The sequence below is a fragment of the Cetorhinus maximus genome, chromosome 8 (assembly GCF_964194155.1).
Source record: "Cetorhinus maximus chromosome 8, sCetMax3.hap1.1, whole genome shotgun sequence".
Lineage (NCBI taxonomy): Eukaryota > Metazoa > Chordata > Chondrichthyes > Lamniformes > Cetorhinidae > Cetorhinus > Cetorhinus maximus.
The window spans coordinates 74620554-74635599 of record NC_135886.1 but is presented as its reverse complement, the minus strand read 5'-3'; the positions used below and the strand labels follow the sequence as shown (position 1 = coordinate 74635599).

Sequence of the window (15046 nt, the reverse complement as noted above, 5' to 3'; positions counted from 1 at the left end):
ATGTTACTTGCCACTTGTCAGCCAAAGCCTGGATATTGTCCAGGTCTTGCTGCATTCGGACAGGGACTGCTTCAGTATCTGAAGAGTCGCGAATGGTGCTGAACATTGTGCAATCATCAGCAAACATCTCCACTTCTGACCATATGATGGAAGGAAGGTCATTGATTAAGCAGCTGAAGATGTTTGGGCCGAGGACACTACCCTGAGGAACTCCTGCAGTGATGTCCTGGGGCTGAGATGATTGACCTCCAACAACCACAAACGTCTTCTTTTGTGCTAGGTATGACTCCAACCAGTGGAGAGTTTCCCCCCGATTCCCATTAACTCCAGTTTTGCCAGGGCATCTTGATGCCACACTTGGTCAAATGGGCCTTGATGTCAAGGGCAGTCACTCTCACCTTCATCCAAGTCATTTATATTTATGGTAAAATTGCTGAGACTCCAGTAAGTATTCCTGGGGAGAAGCGCTTGTTACATCCCATTAATCAGAGAATATTCCTTTTATCCCTGCTCTCTGTTCCCTACTTTCCAATCAATTACTAACCCATGACATAAAAAAGCATGGCCTCCCTGAACCAGTTCATCTGCCTCTATTCAATGCTACGTTATATTGCAACCAGTGGACTCAAGTTTCTTTAAAAATTTAAGGTTCTATTACCAAAAGAAGACTTGTGACAAAGATCTTTGATCAGGTTAATGGCCAGCAATAAGTAAATAAGAAATGAGTGACCAAACTTAAAAATAAGATCACTATCCTTGATTATGATTCACTCACAGAGTTCAGGCCGATCATGCACAAAGCAAAACACAGCCAGAACTCCTTCTGTGAGGAATGGCTTTGATCCAGGGATTTGTCAAGCATTTTTCAAAAAAAAGTAATGCAGAGGAACAGGATAAATCAGCCAATGATTGTCTATCCATTGTAACCAGCAGGCAAGTTTGGACAATAGAAACTTGTATTTATATAGTGCCTTTCATAACCTCAAAAATGGTGCAAAAAGACAATGGAAAACTAACAGTTAAAGAACTTCAATATTACCCCATTATTTGCAATTCAATGCATGTAGAATGTAAGAGTTTGTCAGTTTTCGGATGAGACCTCAACCTAATAAGGTAGTTAATAAGGGCAGCTGGTATAATTTGTGAACTAATCAAGGTTTAGCGAAGTAAATAAAACAATACTTATCAAAAGGCAGTAGTAAACGGCAATAATCAATTCTTGGTCTCTGGAGTTGCTGGAGCACAGGTGATGTTGGCTTTGGCTTGTAGGTTTTCTTCTCTTCTTGTCACTTGGGTAGCTGTGCTACTTTGCTCACCAATGTGGTTCCTTTTATCCTTACTTGGATCAGACTCAGCAATCCCTTCACCATATTTGGTGACAATCCTTTGACATGTCCACTGGATTGGGTGGGAGCATTAACTGCTACATCACCTAGGTATGCACGTCCAGTCTGGACATGCCCTGACCTACTCTCAGTTACAGTTAGATCATAAATGTTTACCTTCAACAATTCAGGCAATATTTCAGTAAAACAGACACAGTTAGAATTGACTGCTATGCCAACGAAATTCACACACAAGGTATATGTTTGCATATAAAAGTATAAAAATGCATAATAGAAGAGAAGGCTTACTTCTTTGGCTGCTTCCTGACCTTTAGATCACAGCACCTGGCGCTTTAACATTTCTCTTTGTCTGGTACTGTTTTTGAAGACCTCAGCTATCTCTCACCACCTCTGCTGGAGTTTTTCTTTTTGGAATGACAAAACGCATCTTGAGACACGACAATTAATAACTTACAAAGTACTTAGCCTAGCCTGACATTCTAAACTCTTTTCAGCCATTGGAAAGTTACATGTTTAATAAACTACAATTATCTCAGTAGAAGCATCCAATACAATTAATTGAAAGCACACATTACAACACAAAAGTACACAACATTGATTAAATCTCACAGGTGGGAAAAGCAAAAGAAGTGAAGAACACTGAGCTTCTCACAGTTGTGTTACTGGCCTCTAACACAAACTTACCCATCGCACATTGATGAATGATAAACTATTGGGCTCTTTATTGATGAACAACAAATTATATACAGGATTACAGGCCAGCTCTACATGCACATGCTATCAGGGATAAACACTGGTGTAACTGCTGTGTCACATGTCCTCTTGCATCACTTCCTGTAGTGATGCTAATCAGAAAATTGCACTACATACATTAGAGCAATATCACAAAATCCCCCTTGTCCTTAAGTAAAAGCATTACACAAACAGAATATATACACAACAGAATAAGATTGTTGTAAATACTGTTTACAAAGATTTTAAATCTCACATCCATCATCCAAGTATCTTTAAGGCATCTAGTAATAGTAAAACCTCTCTGAGATCTGGAATCATCAACACTGTGCTCTTGATTCATCCATGTAGATGTACAGATGCCTTGCACTTGAGTGTTGTGCTGATTGCCTTTCTGAGCGCCACTTTCAGATGTCGAGTGTGAACTTGTTCGTAATGCTACAGGAGTGCTAAGCATAATGTTGTTGGATAATTCTCTCAGTTGACCTCTATTCCTCCTCAACATTGCTTCATTTGGGGTGGTTACTTCAAATGAACTTGGCTCATTGCAGACCTTCGATGCCTCTGCAGGGAACCAGGTTCTTTCTGTTGGGTGGACAACTTGAACTTTCTGCCCTGTGTGCAAAGGAAGCAATTTCAGGCCTGCATGCCTATCGTGTGTAGACTTCAAAGGAACATAGGTCATAGGAGCAGGAATAGGCCACTCGACCCTTTGAGCCTGCTTCGCCATTCAACTCCACTTTCCCATCTGACTCCCTTTGACTCCCTTGTTTGTCAAAAATGATTCAAACTCTGCCTTGAATAAATTGAATGGCCTAGCAAGAGAATTTCCCCTGAGAGAAAAAAAAAATCTCATCTGTGTCTTAAATGGCAGACCTCTTATTCTTAAGCTGTTACCCCTAGTTCTAGTCTTTCTCACAAGTAAAAATATCCTCCTGATATCTACCCTCTCAAGTCCCCTTGAGACCTCATATGTTTCTTTAAGATCACCTCTCGTTCTTCTAAACTCCAATGGGTATAGGCCCAACCTGTTCAACCTTTCTTCATAAGTTAAGCCCCTCATCCCAGGTATGAATCAAATGAACCTTCTCTGAATTGTTTCTAACGCAATTATATATTTTCAAATGGGGAGACCAAGACTGTACACAATATTTCAGATGTGTTCTCACCAAGGCCCTGTACAGCTGCAGTAAACCTTCCCAACTTTTATATTCGATTCTTCTTGCAATAAATGCCAATATTCCATTTGCCTTTCTAATCCATTGCTGTACCTGCATACTGGCTTTTTGTGATTCAAATGCCAGGACACCCAGATCCCTCTGTACTACCGAGTTCGACAATCTCTCTCCATTTAAGTAGTCTACAGCTTTTCTATCCTTTCTGCCAAGTGGACAAGCTCACATTTTCCCACATAATAATCAATCTGCCAAGTTTTTGCCCACTCACTGAGCAGAATTTTCTGATCCTGCCCATGGCGGGTTTCGTGGTGGGCGGGAATGGAGAATCCAGTGGCAAGCAAAAAATTGCAAATCAGCTGGCGTAAAAATTCAATTTCAATCACAGATGAAATTCAGTTTGCAATTCTTCCGATGGTGGGTTTATGGGGGGTTGGTTATTCTGCCGACTAGTGGCATGAATTCCATTTGCATTCATTAACATCTCATGAATGCTCATTAAAACAGCTGCTCCCCGGAATCTTGTCACGCCTTCCAATCTTGCGTCACACCAGCGGGAAATTACGGGGGCCTCAAACCTGTTTGAAAAGAGGTGGCGTGCACAAGTCAGGCTGCAGTTCACTTGTAATCAACTGCAGCTGGGGGATCATCAGCTCTTTGGTCTGCCCGAAACTTGCCTATCTTTTGAGTGATATAGACTGGCACATTCCAAGATCCAAGACTATGTGCTGAGGAACACATTAAAGCTTGGTACAGCCACCACAGAGGTTCAATGGGGAAAGGTCACTGCTGAATGCCTTTCACCCATAGTGCACTGAGGGCCTGAAGAATTTTATAGCACTCCTGGGGCTGTATGCTTGACATTGATTGTACTTTGTGAATATCAAGAGTAACAGAAATTGTATTGTTCCTCAGAGAGGAACTTGCTGCATGAAGGCAAGTTGAATTCTGTTGCAGTTTCTGTAATGTTCAAGTTTGAAAAAAATTGCCCTCGGGCTGTATTCCTGACATGGAACATATATTATAAACATCAAGGGAATTACAACTGTGGAGAGGCACCTAGGGGTGGGGACAAGTTGAACTTTGTTGCACTTGCGGTAATTTTCAAATTGAAATGGTTTGCAATGTACTCCTACACATTTTATGAATAAAATATATTTCTGGAGGCAAAAAAAGAAGAGAAGAAGGAAACAGTTGCCAAGAAAGGGTGAAAGAAACCTCTGAGTAAAGGGCAGGAATATTCAGGAAAATTTGAGGAAGGAGACTTACTCTATCTACATCTACAAAGTGATGAAGCAGGTTCATCCCGACACTGGCATCTCCTCCAAGGCCATGAGCATCACGAACTCGTTCGTGAGCAATATTTTTGAGCGCATCGCGGGTGAAGCTTCCCACCTGGCCCATTACAACAAGCGCAGCACCATCAGCTCCCGGGAGATCAAGTCTGCCATGCGCCTGCTGCTGCCCGGGGAACTGGCCAAGCACACCGTGTCCGAAGGGACAAAGGCGGTGACCAAGTACACCAGCTCCAAGTAAAACCCCACAATGGACTTAAAAACATTCAAAACACAACGGCTCTTTTCAGAGCCACCCACAATCTCTCTGAAAAAGCTGCACCATCTTTTCCCATATTGAGTTAATGATAAATACCTTGCTGGAGGATTGTAGGTCAATTTTCCAATGCTTTCCAATCCGATCACACATTTCTCCAAAATGCAGTTTCTCTACCAGCAGAATGTCTGTTTCTCTATTCAGTGTTTGCGATGTTAACTAAACATTGGTCCCTGACCCTTTGTCCAATTTCTTGGCCTCACCTGTTAATGTTCCGCCTCCTCCCACTCAGTTAAAGTGGATTAAAAGGGAATGTGTCAGTCTTCTCCTTTTCCAGTGTGTTTACTTATTGGGAAATGTTAATTCATTAAACTTAAACTGCTGGAGTGCAGAAACTTTAATGTCACTTTCTAACTTCTTACACCAGAAGCCTGGACTCTGGTTTCACTCCCTGGGCTGCTCCTGTCACCAGGCATCAATCTCTAATCTGTGATGTGTTATCTTTACAATGATTGAATTGGACTGTGGCTCGTTACAGAATGTTGTGAATGGGTCTTCCTAACTGCCCATGGAGGTGTCAGCTGTGGCTCAGTTCATAGCACCCTCGCCTTTGAATCAGAAGGTTGTGGGTTCATGTCCCACTCCCGGAAACCAAGAACTGTGAATGTACTTGAAAGAGTTACCTGCCCATTACAGATTGTTCCTTCTATGTGAAACTATCAAACTGAATTGGGAGTGAATTTTAAAACTGAAGCAAAGTTTCGCTAAAGTGGTCACTGGGATGTGGCGATTGCCCTACGATGAGACGCTGATCAAATTGGGCTTTTTTTTCTCTCCCTAGTGTTTGGAAGAATGAGAGGCGATCTCATTGAAACATACAAGATTCTGAATGGGGCTTGATGCTGTAAAAACTGGGAGATTGTTTCCGCTGATTGGGGAATCTAAAACACGAGCACTGTCTCAGATAATGATCATTTAGGACTGAGATGAGGGGAAATTTCATCACTGTGAATCTTTGGAATTCTCTGCTCAGGGTTTCCAATGGCAGCTTCCTATGTAAACATGTCATGCTGCAGTTCACCAGCCTCATCAGTGGAGGTGTTGCAGTAATTCATCAAACCCCTGGAGTCAGACCACTCAGAACAGAGACTGGGATCTTTCTGTGCTCCATGTGTGGGCTTTAGAGCCTGAGTGAGAGCACCTCACTGAGCACAGGCTGGGAATAGAGACTGTGTGTCTGTGTGTCTCTGCACCACACCTGGTGAAAGTAGCTCATTCAGCACATACAGGGCTGGGATTTCCCTGTGCTCTCTCTCTCTCTCAGTTTACTCTGAGTGGATATCCCTCATTCTTTGGTTTGAGTTACAGCTTCTCTCTTACAGTTAGTCTGGGTGTTCCTGACTGAGCAGAATGCCCCTATCATGTCACACTCACCACACATATTGAGGTGGATATGCTGCCTCCCGAGATACAGGTGATCAAGAACTCATGTCTTCGCTACACTCGTTAACTTTATTGACCCCTAGTCCTTGAATCATCATTGGTTTCCCTGGAATGTTAGGTACATTATCATCTCTCAGCTGCTGTGAACACTGACCTGACAGTGGAAAGGCATTGGAGGAGGATGGTGAAGTCAACAGTGTCAAAGGTCGAGAAGGATGAGGAGGAATTGAGCAGCTGGGTCAGACTGCACTCGCCTGCTCCCATTCTAATCTTTCCAGAGTATCACCTGCAATGGCTTCTCTTCCCACTCCTGCTCTATCCTTGGCTCCTCCTATTTCTCATCTATATGCTGCCCCTTGGTGACATTATCTGAAAACATAGTATTAATTATCACATGTATGCTGATAACACCCAGCTCCACTTCACCATCACCTCTCACAACCCCTCCACTGTCATTAAATGATCAGACTTCTTATCTGACATGCAGTACTGGATAAGCAGAAAATTCCCCCAACTAAATATTCAGAAGACCAAAGACCACACTACAAATTCCATTCCTAGTCACTGACTCTATCCCTCTCCCAGGTCACTGTCTGAGACTGAAACAAACTCTCATAACCTCAGCACCTCACTTCACCCTGAAATGAGCTTCTGACCACATATCAGTTCCTTCACCAAGATCACCTATTTCCAGGTCTGTAACATTGCACATTTTATTTTAGTGTGAGTGTCTCTGTCTAGGCCAGCATTTATTGTCCATCCCTAATTGCCCTTGAGGCTCACATGTAAGCCAGACCAGGTAAGGACAACAGATTTCCTTCCCTAAAGGAAATTAGTGAACCAGATGGGTTTTTACAACAATTGACACTGGTTTTATGGTCATCATTAGACTTTTTTAACATTGAATTCAATATCCACCATCTGCTGTGGTGGGATTCGAACCCAGGCTCCCCAGGGCATTACCCTAGGTCTCTGGATTACCAATCTAGTTAATTACCAATAATTACCAACACCACTATGCCACAACCTTCCCATGTCACCATACCTCAACTCACCTGTACCTAAAGCCTTCATCCACTGCTCAAACCCTCGTCCATGCTTTTGTTACCTCTAGACTTGACCATTCAAACACACTCCTGGCCAACCTCCCATTTGCACCCTCCAGAGAGTGAAGCTCATCCAAAACTCTGCTTCCTGGATCTGAGTTCACTCCAAATGGCTGTCACCCATCACCCCTGTGCACGCCAACCTATACCGCATCCTGGTCTGAATTATAAAATTCTCACCCTTGTATTCAAATCCCTTCATGACCTCACCTCTCCCTATCTCTGCAACCTCCTCCAGCCTGACAATGCTCTGAGAAAACTGAGCTGCTCTAATGTCAGGCCCTGATTTTAATCACTCCACCATTGGTGGCTGTGCCTTCAGCTCCTGGGCCCTAAGCTCTGGAATTCCCTCCCGAAACCACTCTGCCTGTATCTTGCTTTCCTCCTTCCCCTACCTGGATCCCATTCCATCCATTTGTTTCCCCCTTCCTCTCCCCCAGGTTCCTCCTCTCTCACCCTCTGGCTTTACGCAGTCCAGTTGCTGTTTTAATTGGCATCAGTGAAATGTAGTTTCTGTATTTTCCACAGCAATGACTACACTTTAAAAGGAATTCATTGTCTGTAAAGCTCTTTGGGATGTTCTGAGTTTGTGAAGGGGGCTACATAAATGCCAGATTTTAATTTTTTCATAGAAATATAGAAAGGAGTCACAGAAAACACTGAAGAAGGCCATTCAGCCCATTTTGTATGTGATGACCGCACCCTCTGAAACCCTTCTGCAGCCCTGCACCACTGAACGAGCCCCAAACCTCCCCCATCACCACTGCATCCTCGTCTCCTCCTCCTGATCTCCTTCCCCACCCACTGAAACTCTTCCCCACCAGGTAAAGCCCTTTCCCCCGCCACTGGTAAAGGATCAGCTTCATAATCTGAGGGCTGAGGATTCCAATCCCTGTCTCGCTGCTGCTTCCAGCGAAACTTGGTTAATTCCCAGGAAACCATGAAAAGTGAGCAACCTCCGCTGAATTCTCCTGCTCCCTCAATGGGAGTGAAGGAGATGTTCCTTCAATCTACAGCAATGTCCATCCTATCGAAATTTCAGCAGCCAGGGTGATTTTTTTTTCTTGACTAACAAGGGAGTCAAAGGTTATCAGGATAACGGAATGTGGAGTTGAGGCCGCGATCAGATCGATCATGATCTTATCAAATGGCAGAGCAGGCTCGAGGGCCTGATTGAGCTACTCCTGCTTCGAATTCCTATCTTCATATGTTCGTACGTTCAAAAACATTCCTCTTCCCAACCCCTTTTCCACCCCCTTAGCTACTGATCCTCCCTTTGAAACCCTTCTCCAACCAATGAACCAATTTCTGACCCACTTTCCTCGTCCCTTTAAACGCCTTCCATAGCCTTCGCTCCTTCTCCCACCTCTGATATTTGTGAGATAGCTTGCTCTGTGAATGGTCAGAGTGCTGACACCCTAAGACCCCTGTCTTCTCTCAGTCCCTTTTTTATTGGGTTATTCTGAACTTTCAGAGATTCTGTGCAGTGATCCCTACTTCCCATTCTTTGTTATTCCCACATCTTCTCCCAGCCTCATTCATCCCTAAACACCTTGTCCTGGGACACACTGATCCTAAAGAGAAACAAGACACGGATATGAAGCTGTGATCAATGCAGTAAGTTTTATTTCAGAGTACAGCCCATTATTCAGACAGCAGTAACACAGGGTCAGGGCTCACTGGACTGAAACAATCAAACAGCCTGTTTCCCAGGAACGAAGATTTCATGCAGGAAGAACTTGGAGAGCTCGGGCTGCTGGGAATCCATCACCGGATCTTTCACTGTATTCAAATGCAACATATTGACTGGTCAGGTTCTCTAAAGAGAAACTCCCCAGTTTCCTCACAGGCCTTTTGACTCCATTCTCCTCCATTCACAAAGCAAGCCTGCCTGTGCGCTAAAATCCAAAATGAAGAATGAATTGAGTGATTGTTCTGTACACAGAGGGAGGGAGAACAATGTGAAAACATGAAGCTGACTCTATCAGTGTTACTGGAATGACTCTGGATCACACATCAACCTCACCTCTTTTATTTTTAATTAAAACCAAACATCCCTCCCTCCCCTCGACCTGTACAGATTCACTCTCTGTCCTGAAGGGCAGTCCAAGGGATTTTTCTCAGATTGGACCCCACCAGACCCACAATCTCAGACCAGAGAGAGTGAAATGAAAGATCGGACATTTATATCAAACCTTTCCTGTCATGAGAAGAGTCCAAAGAGTTTCACAGACTGGCGATTGATGCTGTTTTACAGGAAACACTGGAAAAGCATATAATGCGGCGAAGAGCAGTGGGAAACCAGGGGATTGGGAAGCCTACAAAGAGCAACAGAGGACAACTAAAAAATAAATAAGGAGGGTGAAGATTAAATATGAGGGTAAACTAGCCAGTAATATAAAAGAAGATTTCAAGAGTTTTTTTAGATTTATAAAGGGTAAGAGAGAGGCAAAAATGGACATTGGGCCGCTGGAAAATGACGCTGGAGAAGTAGTAGTGAGGAACAAAGAAATGGCAGAGGAACTGAATAGGTACTTTGCGTCAGTCTTCACGGTGGAAGACATGAGTAACATCCCCAAAGTTCAAGAGAGTTGGGGGGCAGAGGTGAGTATGGTGGCCATTACCAAGGAGAAGGTGCTAGGAAAACTGAAAGGTCTGAAGGTGGATAAATCACCTGGACCAGATGGATTACACCCCAGAGTGCTGAAGGAGATAGCTGAAGAGATAGTGGAGGCGTTAGTGGCGATCTTTCAGGAATCACTGGAGTCAGGGAGGGTCCCAGAGGACTGGAAAATCGCTAATATAACCCCCCTGTTTAAGAAGGGAGTGAGGCAAAAGACGGGAAATTCAGGCCGATTAGCCTGACCTCGGTCGTTGGTAAGATTTTAGAGTCCATTATTAAGGATGAGATTCAGAATACTTGGAAGTGCATGGTAAAATAGGGCAAAGTCAGCATGGTTTCATCAAGGGGAGGTCATGCCTGACAAATCTGTTAGAATTCTTTGAGGAGGTAATTAGTAGGTTAGACAAAGGAGAGCCAATGGATGTTATCTACTTGAACTTCCAGAAGGCCTTTGACAAGGTGCCGCACAGGAGGCTGCTCAGTAAGATAAGTGCCCATGGTGTTAGAGGCAAGGTATTAGCATGGATAGAAGATTGGTTGTCTGGCAGGAGGCAGAGTGGGGATAAGGGGGTCCTTCTCAGGATGGCGGCCGGTGACTAGCGGAGTTCCGCAGGGGTCAGTGTTGGGACCACAACTTTTCACTTTATACATTAATGATCTAGATGAAGGAATTGAGGGAATTCTGGCTAAGTTTGCAGATGATACAAAGATAGGTGGAGGGACAGGTAGTATTGAGGAGGCGGGGAGGCTGCAGAAGGATTTGGACAGGTTAGGAGAATGGGCAAAGAAGTGGCAGATGGAATACAACATGGGGAAATATGAGGTCATGCACTTTGGTAGGAAGAATAGAGGCATAGACTATTTTCTAAATGGGGAGAGAATTCAGAAATCTGGAGTGCAAAGGGACTTGGGAGTCCTAGTCCAGGATTCTCCTAAGGTTAACTTGCAGGTTGAGTCGGTAGTTAGGAAGGCAAATGCAATGTTGGCATTTATTTCGAGAGGACTAGAATATAAAAGCAGGGATGTGCTGCTGAGGCTTTATAAGGCTCTGGTCAGACCACATTTAGAATATAGTGAGCAATTTTGGGCCCTGTACCTCAGGAAGGATGTTCTGGCCCTGGAGAGGGTCCAGAGGAGGTTCACGAGAATGATCCCAGGAATGAAAGGCTTAACATATGAGGAACGTTTGAGGACTCTGGGTCTATACTCGATGGCGTTTAGAAGGATGAGGGGGGATCTGATTGAAACTTACAGAATACTGAAAGGCCTAGATAGAGTGGACGTGGGGAAGATGTTTCCATTAGTAGGAGAGACTAGGACCCGAGGGCACAGCCTCAGAGTAAAGGGAAGACCTTTTAGAACAGAGATGAGGAGAAACTTCTTTAGCCAGAGAGTGGTGAATCTATGGAATTCATTGCTGTGGAGGCCAGGTCATTGAGTGTATTTAAGACCGAGATAGATAGGTTCTTGATTGGTAAGGGGATCAAAGGTTACGGGGCGAAGGCAGGAGAATAGGGTTGAGAAACTTCTCAGCCATGATTGAATGGCGGAGCAGACACGATGGGCCGATTGGCCTAATTTCTGCTCCTATGCCTTATGGTCTTTATGGTCTAACTTCGAGGTGAGTGGATCATACATAGTCTACCAGCCAAAGCGCTGTGCTGATCTTGTTGCGATGAGTGCTACTCTACTGGGGCTTTTGGGTTGATCTGCTCCTGCTCTTTGCCTGCGTTGTCCCGAAGAACACCACTGTACCATGGTACTCATGCAGGCCTCCACTTTCAGAAACTAGCACTTCAACCAGGGGTAGGCTGTGAGGTGAGGATGGAGTCGATGAACACGAGGGGGGCAATGGGGATTGAAGGTTGTGGAATGGTAGTGAGGGCGAACACAAGGGGGCCTTTCTGGGGTCGTCCTCTAACTTGTTGCTGCCAGAGGAATGAACAGGAGTCTTCTTAGAAAGAAAGGAAGAAGGCAATAGTGAAGGAGGTACAGCTACATCATTTATGGTATTCCATCAATGAAGGTCTGTCATGTGTTCACCAGAATTGACACTCCCAACGGGCCAAAGAGCATCCACTCATTGGTGATGAGCAACTGATTGGTCATTAATATGCCACATCAGAAATTGGAGCACAGAGCTAGGTTGGGTCACTCATCTCAATTAAACATTAGCATCCCACGCAGGGCTCAAGGTATTACATATCTGCGATACCATCTTGGTCACCTCAATGTGTGTGCTAGTGTCTCAGGGACAAGGGGGCTTCAGCCACCCAGGCATGTAGGGCAGGAAAAACCAGGGACCCTTACAGTTTCCATATGTTTCATCTTCTGAGCTTCACTTTCTTGCCCTTTGACTATTTAATGTCTTCAATGTTTCCTTCCAGAGAGATGACAAAAGCACATATGGACCCAGAGTTCATTGCTGCTTTTGTCAGGGTCCTAATGCAATGGAGGAGGCAAAGGAGAGAGAGATGATGCAGCACACAGCTCCAGTAGGCGACCACGCCTGAGGCACATGGTCAAGCAAGAGCCAGAGCATGAACAGGAGGGTCAGGAGGAGAGACCCAGACAACGGGGGTGACTCACCAGGCCTAGGCTTGTCCCGAGCTCGGGCACATCACGTATGCCACATTCTTCGTGAAGACCTGACGCCATGTGGAGGTGGATTGTATCTCCTACCAGTGGCTTTGAAGGTGACTGCAGCGCTCAGTTTCTTTGCCTTTGGGTTTTTTCAAGGATGAACAGGGGACCTGTAAGGCATCTCTCAGTCCGCAACACACTAATGCATTCAGGAGGTCACAGGTGCCCTTTACAGGAAGGACCATCATTATGTCAAGTTTGCTCTGGGCAAAGATAGCCAAGCTGTGACATTCACTGACTTTGCTGCCATCTTGGGCTTCCCTAGGTTGCAGGGTGCAATAGACTGTACTGAAGTGACTTTTCTGGCTCCATGGCAGCAGCCCCTAATGTTTCTAAAGTGCAAGGGCTTTCATTCCATCAATGTACAACTGGTGTGTGATCACTGGGAGCACATACTGCACGTTTGTGCACGGTACCCTGGGAGTTGCCATGACTCCTACACCCTGAGTCACCCCCAGGTGCCTGAGATTTTTGAGGGGCCAAGACATCGGCAGGGATGTGTGCTTAGGGATAAGGGGAACCCACTGAAATACTGGCTGATGACACCAGTATGTTGCCCTCAGAGTCGTTCCGAGGAGAGATACAATGCTGCTCACAGCTCTACACGTTCCATTATAGAGCAGACCATAGGGCTTCTGAAGTTGCGCTTCAGATGCTTGGACCAGTCAGGTGGCTCACCCCAATACACTCCCGATAAGGTTTCCCACACCATCACAGTGTGATGAAGCGCCCTTCACAATCTGGCAATGCAAAGAGATGAACCCCTACCAGAGGATGAACTGGAGGAGGATGAAGGATCATTGAAGGATGAAGATCCGGAGGCCCAGGAACTTCACAAGGCTGCTGAGGTTGATCGCGATCACACCATGGAGGAAGGAAGACATGGGAGGCGTGTCCGTATTACGTTAATCGCTAACAGGTTCCAGGAAGAGTGAAGTCAAGTGAGGGAATATGGCCACATCTCTCGAGCCCTCAATGTGATTTACTTTCATCTTAGGGGATATCCACCCACTTGCAGCGAGAACGAGTCCTGCATTAACACTTGCGCGTTCTGGCCTCATGAATTGCCAGGCCATGATCTCTGCTTTGGTCCACGGAGCTCTGTGAGTGAACTCACCCTGTGAACTGAAAGTCCACTGAGGAACAAGAGCAATGCAACAGAAGATTTGAAGCCTTCGCTGCCATCTAATGATGCAAACACTGCTGCGGCTGAGATGTGGACATGCCTAGGGATCTCCTCCCGTGCATGTCTTTTCTCCTGTCACTACCACTGAGGAGACACAAATGCCGCTAGAATATCAATGCTGATGAGCTGCCCTCACTCAGTGGTGTTCCTTGAGGAAGAAGGGTTAGAAATGCTTATGTCACACATTTCCAATAAAGAGTGGAACACATCTCCCTAACATCACACAAGGGTGCGGAGACTAGTTCAACTAAGGTTGACATCACAGGAATGTTAATCTCACAGTGAGACACTATCGTTGAGTGGGAGGATGGCTAAACCTTGCATAAGAGGATTCCAATGTACAAAATCACTATGCCGTCAGTTGTCCAAAACACTCACATAAATATCAAATGTATACACTAAAGTGCAATTTATTTACATGTATAGCAGACCCGTGACCCAAAACTGACATCAATTTTTCTTAACTTTCCTAACTCTACTGCTACACCTGGGTGCAGACATCTGAAGCAGAGGTTGAGGCAGCCTGCTGGCTGCTACTTCCTGATGTCTGCGATAACCTTGGCGGACAGCCTCTGGTAGCCTGAGGCCTGGAGGGCCCTGGCCTGGTAAGGGTCACTTGCTCAGGGGCAGAAGTGCCCTTGGCGGCCTGAGCAGCTAGAGTGGACGGGGTCACAGGCAAGGGGGCTATGAGCAGATGCACATTCCTAGAGTGTCCTGGGAGGAGGCCCTGGGGTGTCGCAGGAGGAGGCCCTGGGGTGTCGTGATGACAATCATCCTCCTTGTGCTTTCTGCTTTCACACCCTTATAATTAACTTTTTTCAGGTTTAAAACACTAGTCTTAGACACACACTTCTTCCCTTTAAACTGATATGAAATTCTATAATATTATGATTGCTGTCACATAGAGGCTTCTTTACTGTGATCCTGTCTCATTGGTCATTACCAGGTCCAGACTAGCCTGCTCCCTGGTTGGCTCTAGAACATACTGATTTAAGAAATTGTCCCAGACACACTCTTTGAGCTCCAGGCTACCTTTGCTTATCTGATTTGTCGAATTTACATGCAGATTGAATTAACCGATAGATATGACCCTCTGCCGAAGGGTCATGAGGACTCGAAATGTCAACTGTTTTCTTCTCCACCGATGCTGCCAGACCTGCTGAGTTTTTCCAGGTAATTCTGTTTTTGTTTTGAATTAACCCATGATTATTGTGGTACTTTTCTTACATGCCCCATTTATT

At 45.1% G+C, this 15046-nt stretch overlaps 1 protein-coding gene across 2 annotated transcripts in view; it reads right to left on the bottom strand.

Moving 5' to 3' along the window:
- Window positions 1-2125, bottom strand: part of xpnpep2 (X-prolyl aminopeptidase (aminopeptidase P) 2, membrane-bound) — a 157862-nt gene extending 155737 nt beyond the window's left edge. For both annotated transcript variants that reach the window (XM_078547058.1, XM_078547059.1), the window contains exon 1: window positions 2031-2125. The gene's annotated coding sequence lies outside the window, so the exon portion shown is untranslated. The remainder of the gene's footprint in view (window positions 1-2030) is intronic.
- Window positions 2126-15046: the final 12921 nt, after the last annotated feature.